Source organism: Erpetoichthys calabaricus, chromosome 6 (assembly GCF_900747795.2).
Source record: "Erpetoichthys calabaricus chromosome 6, fErpCal1.3, whole genome shotgun sequence".
Classification (NCBI taxonomy): Eukaryota; Metazoa; Chordata; class Cladistia; order Polypteriformes; family Polypteridae; genus Erpetoichthys; species Erpetoichthys calabaricus.
Window position 1 is genome coordinate 46354729 of NC_041399.2, and position 20584 is coordinate 46375312.

Genomic DNA, 20584 nt, shown 5'->3' on the forward strand with positions numbered 1-20584 from the left:
TCTATCATCTGTCTGTCTGTCTAAAAGAGGAAAAAACAAAAGAGAAAGAGCTAGGGCTCTGGTGGGACACCCCATTTAACATCCTGATAAAGATAAACCATCAACCATGGGTCAGAGATCATTGAAATTTGAATACTTCAGGCTCTGCTCTCCCTCCGCATTCAAGACAGGTCTGACAATGAACATCGACTTCCGGTGTTTCAGGTAGTTTAAGTATGTGGTGGAGCAGAAGGATTGGGGCTTGCTGGACTTCCACTGGCAGGGACGTCACTCAACCTCCAGGGGCTTCTTCACCATTCTAGGGGAAACAGAAATGGTGTTAATGAATGTGCAACACTCAGACCCATACTTGTGAGGCACTCCCTAGGCTTGCGTGTTTGATAATACAGGTATATAAAGATTTTTTTGTGGTGGAATAGTTCAGTGAATGACAATTCAGTTTGAAAGCAAGGGAAACCATAAAGGATACTTCAAAACTGTATAGAAACAGAAAGACTATGATCTGAGTCAAGTAAGTCAAGTGATCAAATATAAAAAAAATTATATTTTTCTGTCTTTGTAATAGGCCATGTCACAGGGTTTAGTAGGATTTGCAGGTAAAAATATTTATAGGTTTTCTTTTTTAAATAGTTTCATGAGTTTACCTGTTAATTTACGAGGCAATGCAGACTATGGCGCAAGTAACATATGGCTGGTAAGCAGCAACAAAAAGGGTTGCTCAGGCAGGAGTTACACTCAGGTAGTTGTTTGGGCTCCAGAAAGCTGGTCAAACTGCACAAATGCCCAAAAGCAGAGGTGGCATTGTCCTGGCATTACCATGTAGCTGTGGGGAAAGAATACCAAGACAGTTGCCAGCAAAGCAAAGTAAAAAACGTGAGTTGAGAGCCCAGAGAAAGTGCAGAAAAGATCCCTGTGCAGAGTTCAGAAGACTTGCTTGGCCAGAGGATTTGTTTATGGGTTTGCATGCCAAAGCATGTGAGTCCGAATCCTTTGTGTCTTCCTGCTGCACTACACAGTGTTGCAAGTGTGGCGGCATTTGCTGCTATCGGCGAGGATTAGAGAGTTGTCCACTGAGATTGGATGGAGAAATCCTGCGAGGCGTATAAAATAGCAACATACTGTAGACACAAGAGAGGGTCCTTTGTTCTTTCATCTAGTAAGCTTCTGATTAACCCAAGAGAGAGAAGGTTATGCCATGTCTGTAGTGGAAATCACTGAGAAACCCTAGAAGTGGAGGTCGTATTTTGGAGAGAAGTGGTGATCTTAAACAGGTGGATTATTTGGAGTGGAGTTTTTCTTTTTTTTTTCTTTTTAAGACCACTCACTAGAGCTGCTCCCTGGATGGAATTAGAGAATAGAATCTGATCACCTTAAGCTTTTTTTTCCTTTTATATTTTATTCATTCTTTTTGTACATTATGTTTGAAGTGACATTACACTTGATCTGTTTTAGTTGAAAATTGCTTGCTTGACTCAGGACTGTGATTTTGTCTCTGAATGTAATACACAGTTTTTATATAGTTTTTCTACATCGTCTGTGTCTGTCTCTCCTTACCAACCTGAATTATCCTCGGTCATCGACTGCAAGATGCCCAAGGTGTAATCATGGCAGGGTACACAGAGCATCGCATTGTCGTCTACACTACAATCAGAATGAATCAGCAGTCATACTGTTCCTGAGCTGACCTCCTATGTGGTGTGTTTGTATCACCTCTCTTTACCAAATTCATATAAGTGATGTTGATTTAAATTATGTGGGTGTTCGACTGGGCTGTGAGGCAAAGATCTGGAGCTTTAGAGCAGCACTCGTATTTATAAAGAGAAATCAAGTAAAGCACAAATGAAGCAATCAGCCCTTCATACAGTATGCTGGCTACATTTGCACTTGCGTAGATGTTATGTGAAGTACTTCCTGTGCTGGCCATTACCTACTGCACTACTGCTGGGACGCTGTTGAAAGCAGAGCACAAAATGTGAATCTCTCCTTTGGAGAAAATTATTTAATCATTTTTTAAAATGTTACTATTATTATAAATAAATGCATAAAAGTATATAATAAATACACCATCAAAGAGCATTTATAAATCCGGATTTTCACTTTTTTCATGAAAGTAACATCATACCAATAACTTCCTGACAGTCCGGTTCGGCACTACAGACATGTTTGTCCTCCTAAATTAATTCTTAAAAAAATTGTTTAGATAAGTGGTAAAAAAGAAAGCATTTAACTACCTGAGATTTAAATTTAAACTTTAGTTTAGCAAAGACTGAAAAAAAGAAATATCAGAATATTACAAATAGGCCTTCTTTGGGGAACTACTACTAGGTTACAACCTACAGATGTTCTGCAGCAATTAAAATAAAATAAGCCTTGCAAGTTGAAGCAAACAATTTGCACAGGTGTCCCAACTTCTGATGATTACTTATACGGTATATCCTGTCTTAAAGTAGAGTTGGAGACTGTGTTACTACACCCTCTGAAGTACTATTTGGATAATATTACCCGGGCACAGAACAAATAAACAATGACAAATAAAAAAATTCAAGGAATCATTAAGTACACATATTTTTATTCAAATTTTTGATTCATCAAAGTATAACAGTCAAACTGTGGTAACCATTTTGATTCAAAGTACGCAATCATTCTGTGCAAGTCACCAGCTCTGCCTCTGGACCATCACACTTCCTCCTCCATTATTTGACAGCTGGTGTCACACACTGAGAAACCATCCTTTCACCAACTGAACGGCATACAAATGCTCTGCGTGATGAACCGAAGATTTCAGATTTTGATTCACTGGTCCATAACACTTTGTTCCAGTCTGCAGTAGTCCACAGCCGATACTTCAAGGCCCTATTCTGTCCTTTAAGGAATGGCTTTGTTACCGCCATTCTTTCTTACAGCTGCTGCCCCGGTGAGTTCTCCTTATGTTCAAAGACACTCTCAACAACAAAGTGTCACACAGACTTGTAGAGAAGGTTTAGGGTTGGAGCTCTTAAAGGTGCACCGCACGTTATATAGAATACCTGCCATTATATGGCACAAACCATTATACTGTATGTCAAGCTTATTTGCAGTCTGCAAGTTAATACCAATTAATGGTGAGGTGAGACTGGGAGCACTGATTGCTGCACCCACCACACGACGACCCACCTGGAATGGGGCTTTATTTATTTATTTTATTTTTTGATCTCCAGTTATGCAGTACTCTGTGTTGGTTTTCTCGTCCCTTACATGTGTTTGATCGACATAACCGCTTCACAGTGCAAACTTGTGGAGTTTAATTGCGCTGAAATTCTGTTTGCTCTTGTCTCTGTTGTCTATGCACTATCCGGCATGTTTGTCGTAAATCGAAAATACTGTGTGCTTTATTCATCTTGTACTCCAAAGCCCCTCTGCTTAACTTGTTCTGGCATTGACCGTCCACTTTTATCTACTGTTTTTCATTTCTTTATTTCTTTCTGCTCATTAAACGCATTACTTGGAAGACTCAACTGTTAATATCGATATTTCCACATTAACAATATTAATTCCACTGTCCATGCCTTTTTTTTGGGCCTAAGTCAAGGTTGTTTCAAGCCAGAGGTTATCTGGACACATTCACAGGCTTGAAGTTACTAAAGGCCCTGTCATATTACACCAGTGATTTGTAGCCACAAACTTCATTAACATAATCACAGCAAGTTGCAAGAACTCGCGGCCCCTTCCCGTGACCATCACTCACTCCATAGACTCAGTCAGACCGGTTCTCAACTCGAACAAACTAAATCCCACACGTTCAATTTTGTCTTAAGTCGTAGTTGCCAGCTCTTTGTGTGTGAGAGCTGAACACCAATGAGTGCTCACCCGGAAGTACAATTCAACTAACACAGCCATGAGGAATAAGAAACACAGAGGGGTTTCCAATCACACAAACAGAAGAGAAGCTCCTCCGTCTGATGTCTTGTGTTTGACATACCACGAAAGGTCTGAAAAACAAAAATAAAACAGGTGAGATTGCGATGGACCTTATCATGCCTGGAAAGCCTTCATAGATGCATTGGTGTCATCAGGCTGCATGTTAATTGCCTGTCAGCATGCAGTGAGGTTGCAATATTTTGGAAATTTGAAAGTGCGTTGGAAAGTCACCGTGGAGTCGTGTAATTTGTTGTTCCTTGTGATTCCAAGTCATGCAATCTGACACCCTCAAGGTGACGACATCCAGCAATTGCACATTTGACATTCTCTCCAAGAGTTAGTTGTGTAATGTGCCAAAGGCTTAATCAGCCTGGAGCAAACTGTATATGTATGCTTGGGGATGGAACTGGAGTCTCCTTAGGAATCCCACAGAGACACGGCAATTCCAGGGAATCCCCAGATATAAATTAAATTACGATTGAAGGGCTTTGAAGTGGGTCAGCGCTAATTACTGAGCCAATTTATTGCTGAGTGCAATTTATGAAGGCATTTGCTCATTCCTGGTTTGTGTTCCTCATGAAAAAAATGATTGCTAGTTGAATTAGCAGATGTCAGCCACATTTTAAGTGTGTATTGTTTTCTTATTTCTAAAGAGCTAATAGTAGGCCAATAAGGACGATGGAAATGAGTAAAATTTGTTAACATACTAAGTGGCAGCAGCGTTATATACTTAACAGGCCCTGAAAGTAAAGCATGGCCATATATTATATATAGAGAGCCTTTCACAGAAAGTAATATGACGCAACAATTAGCATTTTATTATAGAGTAAGAGAAATCAAAGAGCACATTGCTTATGCATAATAATGACCATATTCAGTGAATTCAATAGAGCAAGTGGAGAAAATTAAATGTCTCAGTTTAAATAATGAGAAAGCAGAATAATAAATTTACTAAGCATTTCAGGATTCATCTGAGCAGGTTGGATGTGATAGCTTTGTTAGAACTGAACGAAAGTAATCCAGAAAAGACAAAAAAAAATGAGTAGTCAATTAATAACAATAATTCATTACATTTATATAGCGCTTTTCTCAGTACTCAAAGCGCTATCCACACAGGGAGGAACCGGGAAGCGAACCCACAATCTTCCACAGTCTCCTTACTGCAAAGCAGCAGCACTACCACTGCACTGTGCCCAAAGAATCCATAATACTATATAAGGACTGGTATACTGTATGTAATACAATTTTAGTGACCATCTGGAGAATTCCACATGAGACACTTGTGTAGATCTTTCAGGGCTTCCAGGCTCCTTTTTGCGTTCCTGCTCTGTAGCATAGCAATGGACTGTGCAGATTGTGCAAAGCACAAGGGCCTATGAGCTTGGGGTGCCCACTCGGAGCCATACAGATTTAAAAAAAAAATTGAATAACTTAAATCACTTGCACAGTTCATTGCATTATTAATTCACAGTCTCAGTGACATGTTTGCACCATCAACAGGCAAGTCCAATTCAATTCATAATGATATTACGTATTCGGCAAACCTACAGTTTACATGAATTTAGCCTTCGAGAGTTCAGAGGCTTGGAGCCTAATCGGAGGCACAACACGTCCTAGTTTGCCTTACAGACATGTACATTCCCAAATTTGGCGAACTTTGGCGTGCCATAGCGAATGTGAACAGAAGAATTTTGAAGGACGTCACATGGATAGTGTGAATATACATTATTATCGTAAATAACTGTTACTTTTGTACTTTAATTTTATGTCAGCAGTTTTCGAAATTTGAACTTGTAAAAGGTAAATCATAGCAATTCTGTTGGTATGTTCCCCGTTAGTCACCAAACGCCGAATATTTGAACAATTTGACGCTTTTTGTACTCTGAACATACTAGGCCATGTCGGCCAGTAGCATTATAAGAGGATTTGAAAAACGCTAAGCTTACCAAGATTTCTACCTTTCTCAAAACTGACCAAGGGCCAGTGGTAGTAACTGAGAATGCTGATGCTGGTGAATCGTCGCAACGGTCGCAAGCAGGTTATGCAGACACTGCAGTGAGTAAAATCGTTGCAACTATACCGAGTCTGGAAGTAGCAGCTTTCAGAGCAGGTGCTATCTGCTTAAACTGTTAAAAATGGAGAAACTACTAAAGACAAACAAGCACTATATATGACAAAGTAATTTTGTGCGGACAAGGCAATTTTCTTGGAACCATTGACATCTCACTTTATTTCTCAGAACTTGTGTAAAACAGGTTGATTGTATAGTAGTACCCTGTCAGCCAGGATTGTCATTTTAATTTGTTACAAATTGAAATTGCTTCATTTTATAGCACAGAACAGTTTGTACTTTCTAGCTTACGTACATTAATTATCTTTCTTCACAAAGTTGTCTTGGAAAAGTAAGTGGGTCCACATCTTACATATATTTATGTACTACTACTACTACTACCCACACCTCCCACATTCCATTCCCACAATTTACTTTATTTTTGATAACTTACAGCAGCTGTAATAAAGAGATTAAAACAGTTATTACAAATTCCATTTGGAGAGCTGGTTGGCTTGTCACCAGCGTGTGATCTGATACTGTGCCTTCAACAAGCCAGCTACACCACTGTTCCTACTGTAGACTATGCACTATTAGCCCTGTATTTTAAGGTCCTGAGCAAACCATTGAAACAACAAGTGATCAATGCCAAGGCCTCACACACTCCTCTAGATGCCACTGCTCCACTATCTGCTTTTCTCTATCACTTGTATTCTTATACCTTCATCTTGTGCTTTTCAACTGTTCATTTATTTTTTCCTCTCTTTTCCTGCTTACCATATGTTACTCGTGTCAGCCTTCTGTTTAAAGTTGTCCCTTTCAATCTTCTTCTGGAGGGCTGCAGAACTAGACAGAGTTACAGTTAGGTCCATAAATATTTGGACAGAGACAACTTTTTTCTAATTTTGGTTCTGTACATTACCACAATAAATTTTAAATGAAACAACTCAGATGCAGTTCAAGTGCAGACTTTCAGCTTTAATTCAGTGGGGTGAACAAAACGATTGCATAAAAATGTGAGGCAACTAAAGCATTTTTTTAACACAATCCCCTCATTTCAGGGGCTCAAAAGTAATTGGACAAATTAAATAACTGGAAATAAAATGTTCATTTCTAATACTTGGTTGAAAACCCTTTGCTGGCAATGACAGCCTGAAGTCTTGAACTCATGGACATCACCATATGCTGGGTTTCCTCCTTTTTAATGCTCTGCCAGGCCTTTACTGCAGCGGCTTTCAGCTGCTGTTTGTTTGTGGGCCTTTCTGTCTGAAGTTTAGTCTTCAACAAGTGAAATGCATGCTCAATTGGGTTAAGATCAGGTGACTGACTTGGCCATTCAAGAATTTCCCACTTCTTTGCTTTAATAAACTCCTGGGTTGCTTTGGCTGTATGTTTTGGGTCATTGTCCATCTGTATCATGAAACGCCACCCAATCAATTTGACTGCATTTAGCTGGATTTGAGCAGACAGTATGTCTCTGAACACCTCAGAATTCATTCAGCTGCTTCTGTCCTGTGTCACATCATCAATAAACACTAATGTCCCAGTGCCACTGGCAGCCATGCACGCCCAAGCCATCACACTGCCTCCATCGTGTTTTACAGATGATGTGGTATGCTTTGGATAATGAGCTGTTCCACGCCTTCTCCATATTGTTTTCTTGCCATCATTCTGGTAGAGGTTGATCTTGGTTTCATCTGTCCAAAGAATGTTTTTCCAGAACTGTGCTGGCTTTTTTAGATGTTCTTTAGCAAAGTCCAATCTAGCCTTTCTATTCTTGAGGCTTATGAGTGGCTTGCACCTTGCAGTGCACCCTCTGTATTTACTTTCATACAGTCTCCTCTCTATGGTAGACTTGGATATCGATACGCCTACCCCCTGGAGAGTGTTGTTCACTTGGTTGGCTGTTGTGAAGGGGTTTCTCTTCACCATGGAAATGATTCTGCGATCATCCACCACTGTTGTCTTCCGTGGACGTCCAGGTCTTTTTGCGTTGCTGAGTTCACCAGTGCTTGCTTTCTTTCTCAGGATGTACCAAACTGTAGGTTTTGCCACTCATAATATTGTAGCAATTTCTCGGATGGGTTTTTTCTGTTTTCGTAGCTTAAGGATGGCTTCTTTCACCTGCATGGAGAGCTCCTTTGACCGCATGTTGTCTGTTCACAGCAAAATCTTCCACATGCAAGCACCACACCTCAAATCAACTCCAGGCCTTTTATCTGCTTAATTGATAATGACATAATGACGGACTTGCCCACATCTGCCCATGAAATAGCCTTTGAGTCAATTGTCCAATTACTTTTGAGCCCCAGAAATGAAGGGATTGTGTTCAAAAATGCTTTAGTTGCCTCACATTTTTATGCAATCGTTTTGTTCACCCCACTGAATTAAAGCTGAAAGTCTGCACTTCAACTGCATCTGAGTTGTTTAATTTAAAATTCATTGTGGTAATGTACAGAACCAAAATTAGAAAAAAGTTGTCTCTGTCCAAATATTTATGGACCTAACTGTATAATATAACAGAAATACTCATTTCTTTTTTTCCCTAATACTTTCTTAGGCTTGCCAGGTGACTTAGGAGACCACCAATGTTCCCTCTATTTTTTTTTGTTGCTGAGCTGATGTGCTGCTACTCTGAGCAATGTAATAAATCTATTGTGCATGAAACACAGTGCTTCATGTGATCACACATCATGTCACCACATCCCACTCCTCGATCAAAACATCCAAACGCAACAGAGAAAAGACGTCATTGCATAAGATATTTTCTGTTGCTGATTTTGTGAAAGTTAATATACCAGTTGAGGTACATGAAGTATCTGAACTACAGTATATCATTTTAAGACAGATTTTCAAGTGTACTGCCTTGATCATGCAGTTAGTATAAAGATTGTGTTACTTATTGAAAGACAACTGCCTTGCATGCCATTGTGTCCTGCAATTTACAAGACTCATATTTTGGCAATTCCAATAATCATATATGTCCACTGCTCCAGAATTATAAGAAGTTACTTTGTTGTCAGTGAAGTTTACAATTTTCAAACGTGTATTTACTGTTCCTTCTCTGGTTTCAGTTTAACAAAATTGATGTTGAATGCACTAAACCACTAATTTAGGTACCAATGCTTACTATTGTGTATCACCGGTAACGTATGGACAAAATCGACTGTGATTGTTTAAATTGATCTTTAAGTGCTTAATACTCATTATAATTTTTAATAAGCAGACATTTTTAAAGCAACTTAAATTCTGTAAAATGAGTTTGAGTGTTTGCCAGGAAACTACTAAGTCAACAAATGATACAAGGAAAAATTTTAAAGAAAATCACAAGATTTATAGGATGTATTTAATTAAATATTAAATAAATAAAGAAAAGGTATGTGAAACATTTTAGAAAACTATCACAATGTATTTTAATACTAGCAGCATGTGATCTTCAGGACAAAAAAAACCCCAAAGACTCCGTAGCAGTTTTACTATATTCATGAACTTAGAGAGGCGTCAGCTAACTCTTAAGAATTACCCAGGGCAGAGACCGTGGACCCACCTGTGCTTGCTGCCCCACTGGCGATTCCATATATCTTTCCCGTATCGCTGGGATGTGAGTCCTATTAATCTTTGTCCTGAGAAAATACTTCCAGATAGATAATGATTTTTAGTGATGACTTTATGCCTTGCCTTCCGTTGCTGAGGTGATTCACTTGCATATTGTTATCCCCACAGTGTTTGCTTCATTTCGATGTTGTCTCTCCTCATTTGTGTCATTCGCACAACGTCGTTGTTGAGAAGTGAGGTGCATGAAAGTGCTGAAAAAACATTAAAGTACATGCATAAGCCACCTACTGGCTGTGGTTGAGTGTGGGCAGAGCAGACGTCTCCATACACACACAGGTCTTTCGTTTTTATACATATGTCTAATACTTTAAATGCTAGTTATAATATACTGAAAATATTTTTTAGAGCTTTTATTTTAAGATAGCTGTTATGCTTCCTCCCAGGGGCTTCCTTTTATCTTCTTAGCTCTTTTTTAATTATTATTAATTGTTTTCTATTATCTCTGATAATCATGTTCTGTTCATGTATTTTTTGTACTATATACAAGAAGGGCCAGAGTGGACTTGCTAAATAGACTCTGACCTTTTGATGTTTGCAGCAAGCAGCTGGAAATGTTCTACCAGTAAATAGTAGCCAGTATGGTGTTCTACGCTGCATTCTCCTGGGGAAGCAGCCTGAGCATTAAAGAAGTACAATGCCTGAATAAACTTATAAGCAAAGCCTGCTCCATCACAGGGTGAACCCTGGAAGTTTTTGTGGAAAAGAGAATGATGGCAAAGCTGGATGCCATCATGAAAAATCTTCCATCCCCTCAGGGAAGTGCTCTCTAGGAGCACTTTTAGTCATAGGCTCATTCCACCATGGTATGCTAAGAAGCGCCTCGGGGGGTCTTTGTTATCTGTCCTCTGAGTCGGTATTATTGTTTTTTTTTTATGTTGCTGTATACATCTGAATTTCCCTATGGAATTAACAACATTTATCTAATCTAATCTAAAACAATCCACTTCACAGCTCATATCAGTAAATCCATGCCAACAATGAGGTGAGTAGGTTGATTCGGGGACTAAGAGGTATGAGTTATGAGAAAAGATTGAAAGAGTTGAACTTTTTCGATTTAAGCAAATGGAGATTAAGAAGTTACATGATTAAAATTGTGAAAGGAATTAATACAGTGGATCCAGACTGTTATTTAAATGGAGTTCAACAAGAACATGGGGGCACAGTTGGAAACTTGTTAAGGGTAATTTTTTTCACTAATGTTGGAAAGTTTTTCTTCACACAGAGAACAACAGACATATGGAATAAATTGCCAAGTAGTACAGTAGAGAGTAAGAGTTTAGGGGCCTTCAAATCTTGATTTGATTTTATTTTTTTGGAGAAACAAGGCAAACATGACTAATAAACATGTTGGGCTGAATGGCCTGTTCTCATCAAAATTGTTCTAATGTTATAGATGTCTCTGTAATGGCAATGCACCAAAAATGTCTCCATAAAACAAAAAGTACAGCTCACAATAGTTATACAGTCAGGCCCATAAGTATTTGGACAGTGGCACAATTTTTATAATTTTGGCTCTATACACAACCACAATGGATTTGAAACAAAGCAATCACTATGTACTTGCTATATGGTTGTGAGACATTGACGCTATCCAGTGACATGAAATGAAGACTGGACTCCTTTGGTACTGTGTCTCTCCGGAAAATCCTTGGGTACCGTTGGTTTGACTTTGCGGTTACTCATGGAGTCCTGAATGAGGCACATTGCCTGCATTGTGAGGGAGCATCAGTTACAGCACTACGATGATGTGGCACGATTCCCTGAGGGCGATCCGACTAGCAGGAAACTGTAGATGAAAGCGACTAGACCAGGCCAAGGGGACACCCACATTTTATCTGCTGCAGCAGATAGAGGGTCATTTCTGGAGGGTGGGACTGGATTGTGTGTCTGCCTGGGGGGTTGCCAGCCAGGATCCCGAGCTGTTTCGTCATGTGGTGGGTGCGGCAACGCACTGTACCAGTGCATGCTTCCCAACTTGACTTGACTTGAATCATTATGTGATTGAAGTGCAGACTTTCAGCTTTCATTTAAGTGTTTTAAAAATAATACTAGGGGGCTCTGCTCCCTGCTTGCTTTGCTCACCCACCCCCGGGTTTGTTTTACCGGATATATAATTTAAAGAGATTGTTATTTTCATGGGAATTGTTACATATGCATTATTTTCACTTTTACTTTAAAACTTTTGTAAAAACAATACTTGTCCTTTATTTCCGGCCCTGGGAGTGTTTAAATCTCTTCCTTGCAGGATGTATAATGCTGCTCACGTTTGTGAAGGGGGGGCGGCTGAACACACACTAAGGAGATGCCATTGGATCGTGTTTTCTTCCTGATATTGCTGGCGTGCTACGTGTTCTGTTTGTTGTGCTGCGCGTCAATCATTTAAAAGCCAGTACAGCAGCTGTCCTTTTGCCACTTCGTGTCTCTGCCGCTTGCGTTGTTAAGGGGGGGTGGGGGCAAATGCACGCTAAGGAGAAGCAGTTGGATCATCTGCTGGCTTGCTACTGCTGGCGAGCTCCATGTTCTGTTTGTCACGCTGCATGTCGATCATTTAAAAGCCTGTATAGCAGCACACGCTAAGGAGAAGCAGTCGGATCATCTGCTGGCTTGCTGCTGCTGGCGAGCTCCATGTTCTGTTTGTCACGCTGCATGTCGATCATTTAAAAGCCTGTACAGCAGCACACGCTAAGGAGAAGCAGTTGGATCATCTGCTGGCTTGCTGCTGCTGCTGGCGAGTTGTGTGTTCTGCTTGTCACTTGTCATTGTTTTAAGAGCTGGGAGCACATGAGTGTGTCTGCCAAATGCATTCCAACAACTGCTAGGTTAGATGTCTGTGTTTCCTTAAGAGGCATTAGCTCTCTGGAAATGTGTTCTTTTCAATTGTGGCGTTTTAATTAACCTGAATTTAAATAATTATAAAAAAAAAAAAAAAAAGATATTATCCCCACCCAGCATGCAATATGACAGTTACAAGATTACACGAGAAGTATAAAGGATAATCTAGCTCTGTTTAATATCGGCTTATGCAGTATTACAGACAGGAATCTTATGACAGACTCTGTCAAGCAATGTGGGGGTCTTAACCAATGCAGTCTGCCATCTTTCGTCACCACGCTGAAAGGATTTTCACCGGATGGAAGAAATAATCTTCCGCCTGGCAGCTTCAAAGTGTTGGCCGTAGGTCCATCCTTATATTCGGGCTGCTCCATGTGCAGGCTCCTTCTCTGGATCCAAACAAGGACAGGAAAGGACTCAAACCCCACCTTCAAAAATACAGGAATAGCACAATGCCTACATACAGTTCTCATTCTCCCAACAAGGGAAGAGGATAGTGTGCTGACAGAAGACAGAAATATACTAGTCTGTCTTTAGGCTGACTATTCAATTCTCCAGTTGTCTTTGGCTCGGCAATTCTAAATGCTGATGCTGAGCCCCTGTGTACCATACTTGGTCTGTCTGTATGAATGAGTCCATAACAGTGGGCACAGAGAACAGTGACATTAAACTTAATAACAAAACATTTTATAACAGTCTGTGAACTTGTTTTAAATTGTTAAGTTGTCTCACTGCCTTGTCTCAGATGACTTTAAAGTGTCTCTCGCGGGGCATCAAATTGTCTTCCGAGAAGATCACGTCTTGTCTCCCTAGTCTCCCTCCCAAGATTTTTTTTTATAATAGAGAGAAAGTATGAGCTGTTTACAAATTACAGCCATTTTTCTGCATACACCCCCTATTTCCAGGGGTTCAAAAGTATTTTGACATGTGACTGACAAGCTGTTCCATAGCCAGGTGGAAGCAGGTCCTTCATTATCGCATTAACTTTTAAGCATGTAAAAGATCTAGAGTCTATTCCAAGTGTGGAATTTGCATTTGGAAGTTGTCACTGTGAACTCTCAATATGAGGTCCAAAGAGCTGTCCATGCAAGTAAAAACAGTCCATCATTAGACTAAGAAGACAAAACAAACCCTTCAGAGAGATAGCAGAATCATGAGTAGTGGTCAAATCAACCCTTTGGTACATTCTTAAAAAGAAGGAGCACGTTGGTGAACTGAGCAACACCAGGAGGTCTGGACAACCACAGAAGACAACTCTGCTAAATGACTGCAGAATTCTGTCCTTGGTGATGAAAAAACCCTTCACAACATTTAACCAAACCAAGAACACTCTCTGGGAGGTAGACCTGTCATTGCCAAAATCAATAATCAAGAGAAGACTTCATGAAAGTAAAGACAGAAGGTTTACCACAAGGTGCAAACCACTGGTGAGCGTCAAGCACAGAAAGGACAGATTAGACTTTGTTAGAAAACATTTTAAAAGCCTGTTCAATTCTGCAACCATTTTCTTTGAACAAAGGAAACTAAAATCAATATATACCAGAATGTTGGAAAGAGAAGAGTATGGAGAAGAAAAGAATTGGCTCATGATCTGATGAATACCACCATGCAACATGGTGGAGGCAGCATTACAGCATGGGCATGCTTAACTGCAAATGGAAGTTAGTCAATACTGCAAAACTGATAGGACGACACTTCACAGTACAGTTGGACAATGAGCAAAACATCATGTGAAAGCAAACCAAGTGCTTTTGAAAGCAAAGTTATGAAAGATTCTTCAAAGACCAAGTCAGTCAACTGACCTCAACACAAATGGACATGCATTTCACTTGCTGAAGACAAAACTGATAGCAGAAACTCCAACAAACAAGCAGCTCCTGAAGGCAGGAAATCATTGATTGTAAAGGATTTTCAAACCAATATTGAGAATGATCATTATATTCATGATTGTGTTGGTTTGCCCAAATATTTTTGAGCTCGTGAAAATAGGGGGGCCATGTATTAAAATGGCTGTCTTTTCCAAGCAGTACAAACAATATTTCTGTTAAGTCCTTTGAATTAAAGCTAAAGTCTACACTTCAATTACATCTTGATTGCATTGTTTCAAATCCATTGTGGTGATGTACAGAGGAAAAAGTATAAGAATTGTGTCACAGTCCAAATACTTTTGGACCTGACTATATGTGAGAATTAACCTTTACTATCCCAACTACTGTTCCATAATATTCTGTAACTTTGTTAAGCATTCATAAATTCAATTAAATATAATGTCTCCTTTCAGATGGGGAAAAAATGACCTAAATTAGGCCAAGCCACAAACTAAACTAAACTCCAAGTGCTTGACTTGCACTGGATGTGTTTTTATGGTGTATCCTTATAGCATAGGGTCATACCAGGAAGATGTGCCTGAGTGTGAATGTTTCATTATTCCACTATTTTCTTTAGCGATAGAAAAACAAACACAACTAAAAACTTAATAAATAGAAATGCCTATCATGGAAGTAATGGATGAACATGAGGTCAAAACTTGGGGTACAAACAAATAATCCCTGTTTAATTGCAACAAAAATAGTCGAGTCAAACAAGTACGCGAGGTACAAACAAAAAGTATCAGCTACTGCTGTCAACAATGGAGTACGTATTAAATACGGTTGAGAGGATCTCTCTTTTTTTCTCTCTCAGCAAGAGTCTTAAGATGCTAGTTTCCGCTAGGACTGCTGTTTATATGGCTTCAAGCCTTGAAGAGCCAGGGCTTGGGAGGTCTGAGGGGGCGTTGTCAGGCGTTATCTGATGGTTAGCAACAGCGCCCCCTTCACATCCCGTTGTGGTAGTGCTTACCTCTTCAGAACCTTGAAGGAGCCTCCTATGCACATGGGTGTGACACTATACATCGTAACAATTATTATGGCCATATTTTATATCCCTTGTTAATTACTGTTGTAAGTAGCTTCACGATAATGTGCTATTGGAGATTAGAGAGAAGGAAATAGCAGGGTGGTATCACATGTCTGTGAACTTGTGTATCAAAATTACTTTTACATTTTCTATTTTGTAAAAACCATATGCGAGGATCTCCACTTAGAATGTCCCAAGAGGAGTCTCCTTTTTCAGTTATAAATTGTGAGCACCACATTCTGTTAATCATTAATCCTCATTACTAATTTCTCCCATTTTTCCATAGTGATTTGACCAGTACTTGTCCCTTCCAGTTGATTTCCAGTTTTTGTTAACACAGTGAGTATTTTTTTATCAATGACGTTTTGTTTTTTTTATTTGATTTTCATTAACAAGAAAATACAGCCAAAATAACAGTTCTTCATTTATTATTTGAGTCCATTGCAGCGCATACCTAAAAATGTCGGCTTTGCTATTGTATACAAAATTAACCAAAGTGAAGAAAAGCTGCATCTCAAAAAGCGGCTTTAGTGTATCTAGTGGATTTATTACAAAATCAAACATAGCAAACTCTTTTCCCATATCCTGTCTCAAGTTAAAGTTTTTAATAAACCTTCAGCAATCTAAACCTCACCAAGACCCTTTTCAATAGTTAACTTATTTACTTCATATTGTCAAGCAGGGCCGCTTTTCCCCCATATGTTTCTAAACCTTTACATCTAGATTTCTTAATTCCGATATTTGCCTTTTCAGTTTGCCTTGAAAAAGCAAACTCCGTAGTGTTGTGATACGTAGACGTCATACAGCGATGTAAATTTAATTGAATTAGAAACAGTTAGTAGACTTCGGAAAAGACTGTAGAGCAACAGTTATGTAGAATGAGTGGAAGAAAAATGTTCTTTCTTTCTGTCTTGATAGATAGATAGATAGATAGATAGATAGATAGATAGATAGATAGATAGATAGATAGATAGATAGATAGATAGATAGATAGATAGATAGATAGATAGATAGATAGATAGATAGATAGATAGATAGATAGATAGATAGATAGATACTTTATTAATCCCAAGGGGAAATTCACATACTCCAGCAGCAGCATACTGATAAAAAACAATATTAAATTAAAGAGTAATAAAAATGCAGGTATAACAGACAATAACTTTGAATAATGTTAACTTTTACACACACACCCCAAAACACGGTTGGAATTGAAGAGTCACATAGTGTGGGAGGAACGATCTCCTCAGTCTGTCAGTGAAGCAGGACAGTGACAGCAGTCTGTCGCTGAAGCTGCTCCTCTGTCTGGAGATGATACTGTTTAGTGGATGCAGTGGATTCTCCATGACTGACAGGAGCCTGCTCAGTGCCCATTGCTCTGCCACGGATGTCAAACTGTCCAGCTCCATGCCTACAATAGAGCCTGCCTTCCTCACCAGTTTGTCCAGGCATGAGGCGTCCTTCTTCTTAATGCTGCCTCCCCAGCACACCACCGCGTAGAAGAGGGCGCTCACCACAACCGTCTGATAGAACATCTCCAGCATCTTATTGCAGATGTTGAAGGACGCCAACCTTCTAAGGAAGTATAGCCGGCTCTGTCCTCTTTTGCACAGAGAATCAGTATTGGCAGTCCAGTCCAATTTATCATCCAGCTGCACTCCCAGGTGTTCATAGGTCTGTACCCTCTGCACACAGTCACCTCTGATGATCACGGGGTCCAGGAGGGGCCTGGGCCTCCTAAAATTCACCACCAGTTCCTTGGTTTTGCTGGTGTTCAGGTGTAGGTGGTTTGAGTCGCACCATTTAACAAAGTCCTTGATGAGGTTCCTATACTCCTCCTCCTGTCCACTCCTGATGCAGCCCACGATAGCAGTGTCGTCAGCAAACTTTTGCATGTGGCAGGACTCCAAGTTGTGTTGGAAGTCAGATGTATATAGGCTGAACAGGACCGGAGAAAGTACAGTCCCCTGTGGTGCCCCTGTGCTACCGACCACAATGTCAGACCTGCAATTTCCGAGACGCACATACTGAGGGTCTGTTTGTAAGATATTCCACGATCCATGCCACCAGGTAAGAATCTACTCCCATCTCTGTTAGCTTATCCCTAAGGAGCAGAGGTTGAATGGTGTTGAAGGTGCTAGAGAAGTCCAGAAACATAATTCTTACAGCACCACTGCCTCTGTCCAAGTGGGAGAGGGATCGGTGTAGCACAGGGGTGGGCAATGTCGGTCCTGGAGAGCTGCAGTATGTGCAGGTTTTTGTTCCAACCCAGTTCCTTAACGAGAACTCAATTATTGCTGATGAAGCACATATTGCTTCAGTGACATTTTAATGCTTCATTTTAGTGGTCTCGCTTGTTAAGGTTCTCCAACCTTAATTGCTTATTTCAATCTTAAACTGCTGCATTCAGTGTTTTAATTGCTCCTTATTAGCAATAAGATGTAAAAGACAAAGCAGCCAGCAGTTCTCCAGCTAGCTTTTTTCCAATTACATCTGTGTGTGTTCATCATACACTGTTTGATTTAATAAAACACTTAATAGAAAAATGTGACAGACTGAAAATGATCTGTTTTAGGCTTCAAATCTTTTGGATGATATCCTTGGAAAGGAAAAAAATCTACGATATAAGAGCCTTACATTGCACAGACTAACAAGCCATAAAATTAAATAAGGTCTGAGATTGGCAATGATTGGTTTCTAATTAAGCAATTGGGTTGGAATGAAAACCTGTAGCCACTGCGGCCCACCAGGACCGACATTGCCTACCCCTGGTGTAGCATATAGATGATGGCATCCTCCGCTCCCACCTATCTCCTGGTATGCGAACTGCAGAGGATCAAGGGCGTGTTGAACCTGTGGCCTCAGGTGGTGAAGCAGCAGCCTCTCCATGGTCTTCATCACATGTGACATCAGAGTGACAGGCCGGAAGTCATTCAGCTCACTAGGACGTGATACCTTTGGGACTGGGGTGATACAAGATGTTTTCCAAAGCCTCGGGACTCTCCCCTGTTCCAGGCTTAGGTTGAAGATGCGATGTAGAGGACTCCCCAGCTCAAGCGCACAGACCTTCAGCAGTCGTGGCGATACTCCATCTGGACCTGCTGCTTTTCTTTCTTTCTTTCTTTCTTTCTTTCTTTCTTTCTTTCTTTCTTTCTTTCTTTCTTTCTTTCTTTCTTTCTTTCTTTCTTTCTTTCTTAATCATCTTGTCATTTTCTTAGACCCTTTGCATTCTGTGTCTGATTTAAATGCCATGGCCACATGACAAATGTAACATCAGGGCCAGCTTAAAAGTGACTTCTGGCGTCATTTAAAAATTGTTTTGTGTTTTACATTCCCAGCTTATATTTTATATAAGGAATAATCAAGAATGTATGAAAAAAAGCGTGACTGAAGACATATTTTGGAATAAGAGTGCCTATATTGAAAGATATATGCTGTATATATGTTTAATGATAATGACAAATATACTGTTTATGTAGTAATATTCTATAATGTATTTTTTGGATTTTCTTTGAATATTATACCCCTAAAAATTGGGTATAGTAATTGAAGAATGTACTAAGAATACAAATAACAAATCATTTTTTAAAATAATTTTTAAAATTGTGTTTAATTTTTAATTTATTTTATTGTTGAAGTATACAATGCAATATTATCATCTTTAAGTTTCAAAATGAAAGTCTAGGGCCCGAATTCTGAACCCTTTGGCCTAAACATTAGTGCTACTGTCTACATTTTATTCACCATTTTCATGCTAAATATGTTAGACAATTCATTTATTCTCAGTAACCTTTTTGTGGCTTAAACTACTCACAAAAGACAAAGAAAGTACTGTATGCTGCATTTGTTGCTAAATGAAAATGTCAGAGGGTTTCTTGTTCAAATAAACTTAATGTTTTGACTTTGTAACTTTTGCTAACCCCACACTGTCAATGAATAATGGGGTCCTTTTTTACCCCAGGGGATCTGCAGCGGAAATGAGATAAAAATCTTTCTTTCCTGTCCTTAGCAAACAGCAAGCGTTTCATAATGCATAATGTAACTGTGCGCATAATCTTTATGGCTGCCACAGTTTTCCGAGGTCATGACCAAGACAGAATGCTGGTTTCATCAATTTGTGAGAAATTATTTTAAGTCAATTTTACAAATTAACTAAGCAGTCCTAAACAATTCTATACCATTTTAGCACAATCCTATATAAGCACAATAAAATTAAAATGTGATGATCTATTCATGTGAGATGAAATCTTAATCTCTAAACAGATTCATATTTACAGGTATTAATATGCAGCATGAGAAGCCCAAATGTGGAGTAATTAAACTGTGCAACCAACTGGCTGACCACATGTGTGGGAGTTTGTTTATTCAACTTCATGGTATCCACCTACATGTGTAAGTCAATAACCTGTATTCTTTATGTAGACAACAGAAATTGATTAGTCATAAAATGAGCTAAAAGAATTCAGCAGAAAGCATTCTAAAATATTTATTTATTCCTGAACATTTATGAGGACACTGGGGCTAGTTATCGGGGGTCTCTTAGAGTGGGCTGAAGTAAGGAGCAGCATGACGCCTACTCACACTTAGCGCACAAGCCGAGTCATGGGAATTGATTCCATATTCACATGACCAGCTACTCCTTCAGGGAATTGTGAGGGCTTATCATTCAGTGTGACCTCCAGCTGTTCAGAAAGCCAGCCCTCCTGTCAGAAGAAAACCACGCTTGTGTTTACTGTAGTGTCTGTATGCTGCGGTCAACAGGACAAGCATAGCCCATTAATAAGTTGGGGTCAAGTAAAAAGGTAGAATGCTTTGGGGCAGAAAAGTAGAGAAAAAAATCTAACCTGAAAAAAACACAAAGAGGGACTGTAGTGGTGTGACCCAAAGCAAAGACGTGCATGACAGAAGAGAAAGGAAAGAAATGACGAAGATGAATGGACTGAAGATGAAGGCAGAGGTTAGATCTGGGAAAGGCTAAGCATTGGAATATAGGGAAAGGCAAGAAACAAACACGACGAATCAAAAAGACACAGGCAAGGAGCAAAGTCAAAGAACATTAGAACAATCTAGACAAGAACAGGCCATTCAGCCCAACAAAGATCACCAGTCCTATCCACTTATTTCTTCCAATAAAACATCAAGTTTTGATAGTGCCCAGCATCTTACTGTTTACCACACTACTTGGTAGCTTATTCCAAGTGTCTATCGTTCTTAGAAAGAAATAAGGCGAAGGTCCTAACACTAAATCTTCTTGTAAAGCCTTCTTCTAACAAGCAGTAGTGCCTGGAATTCATA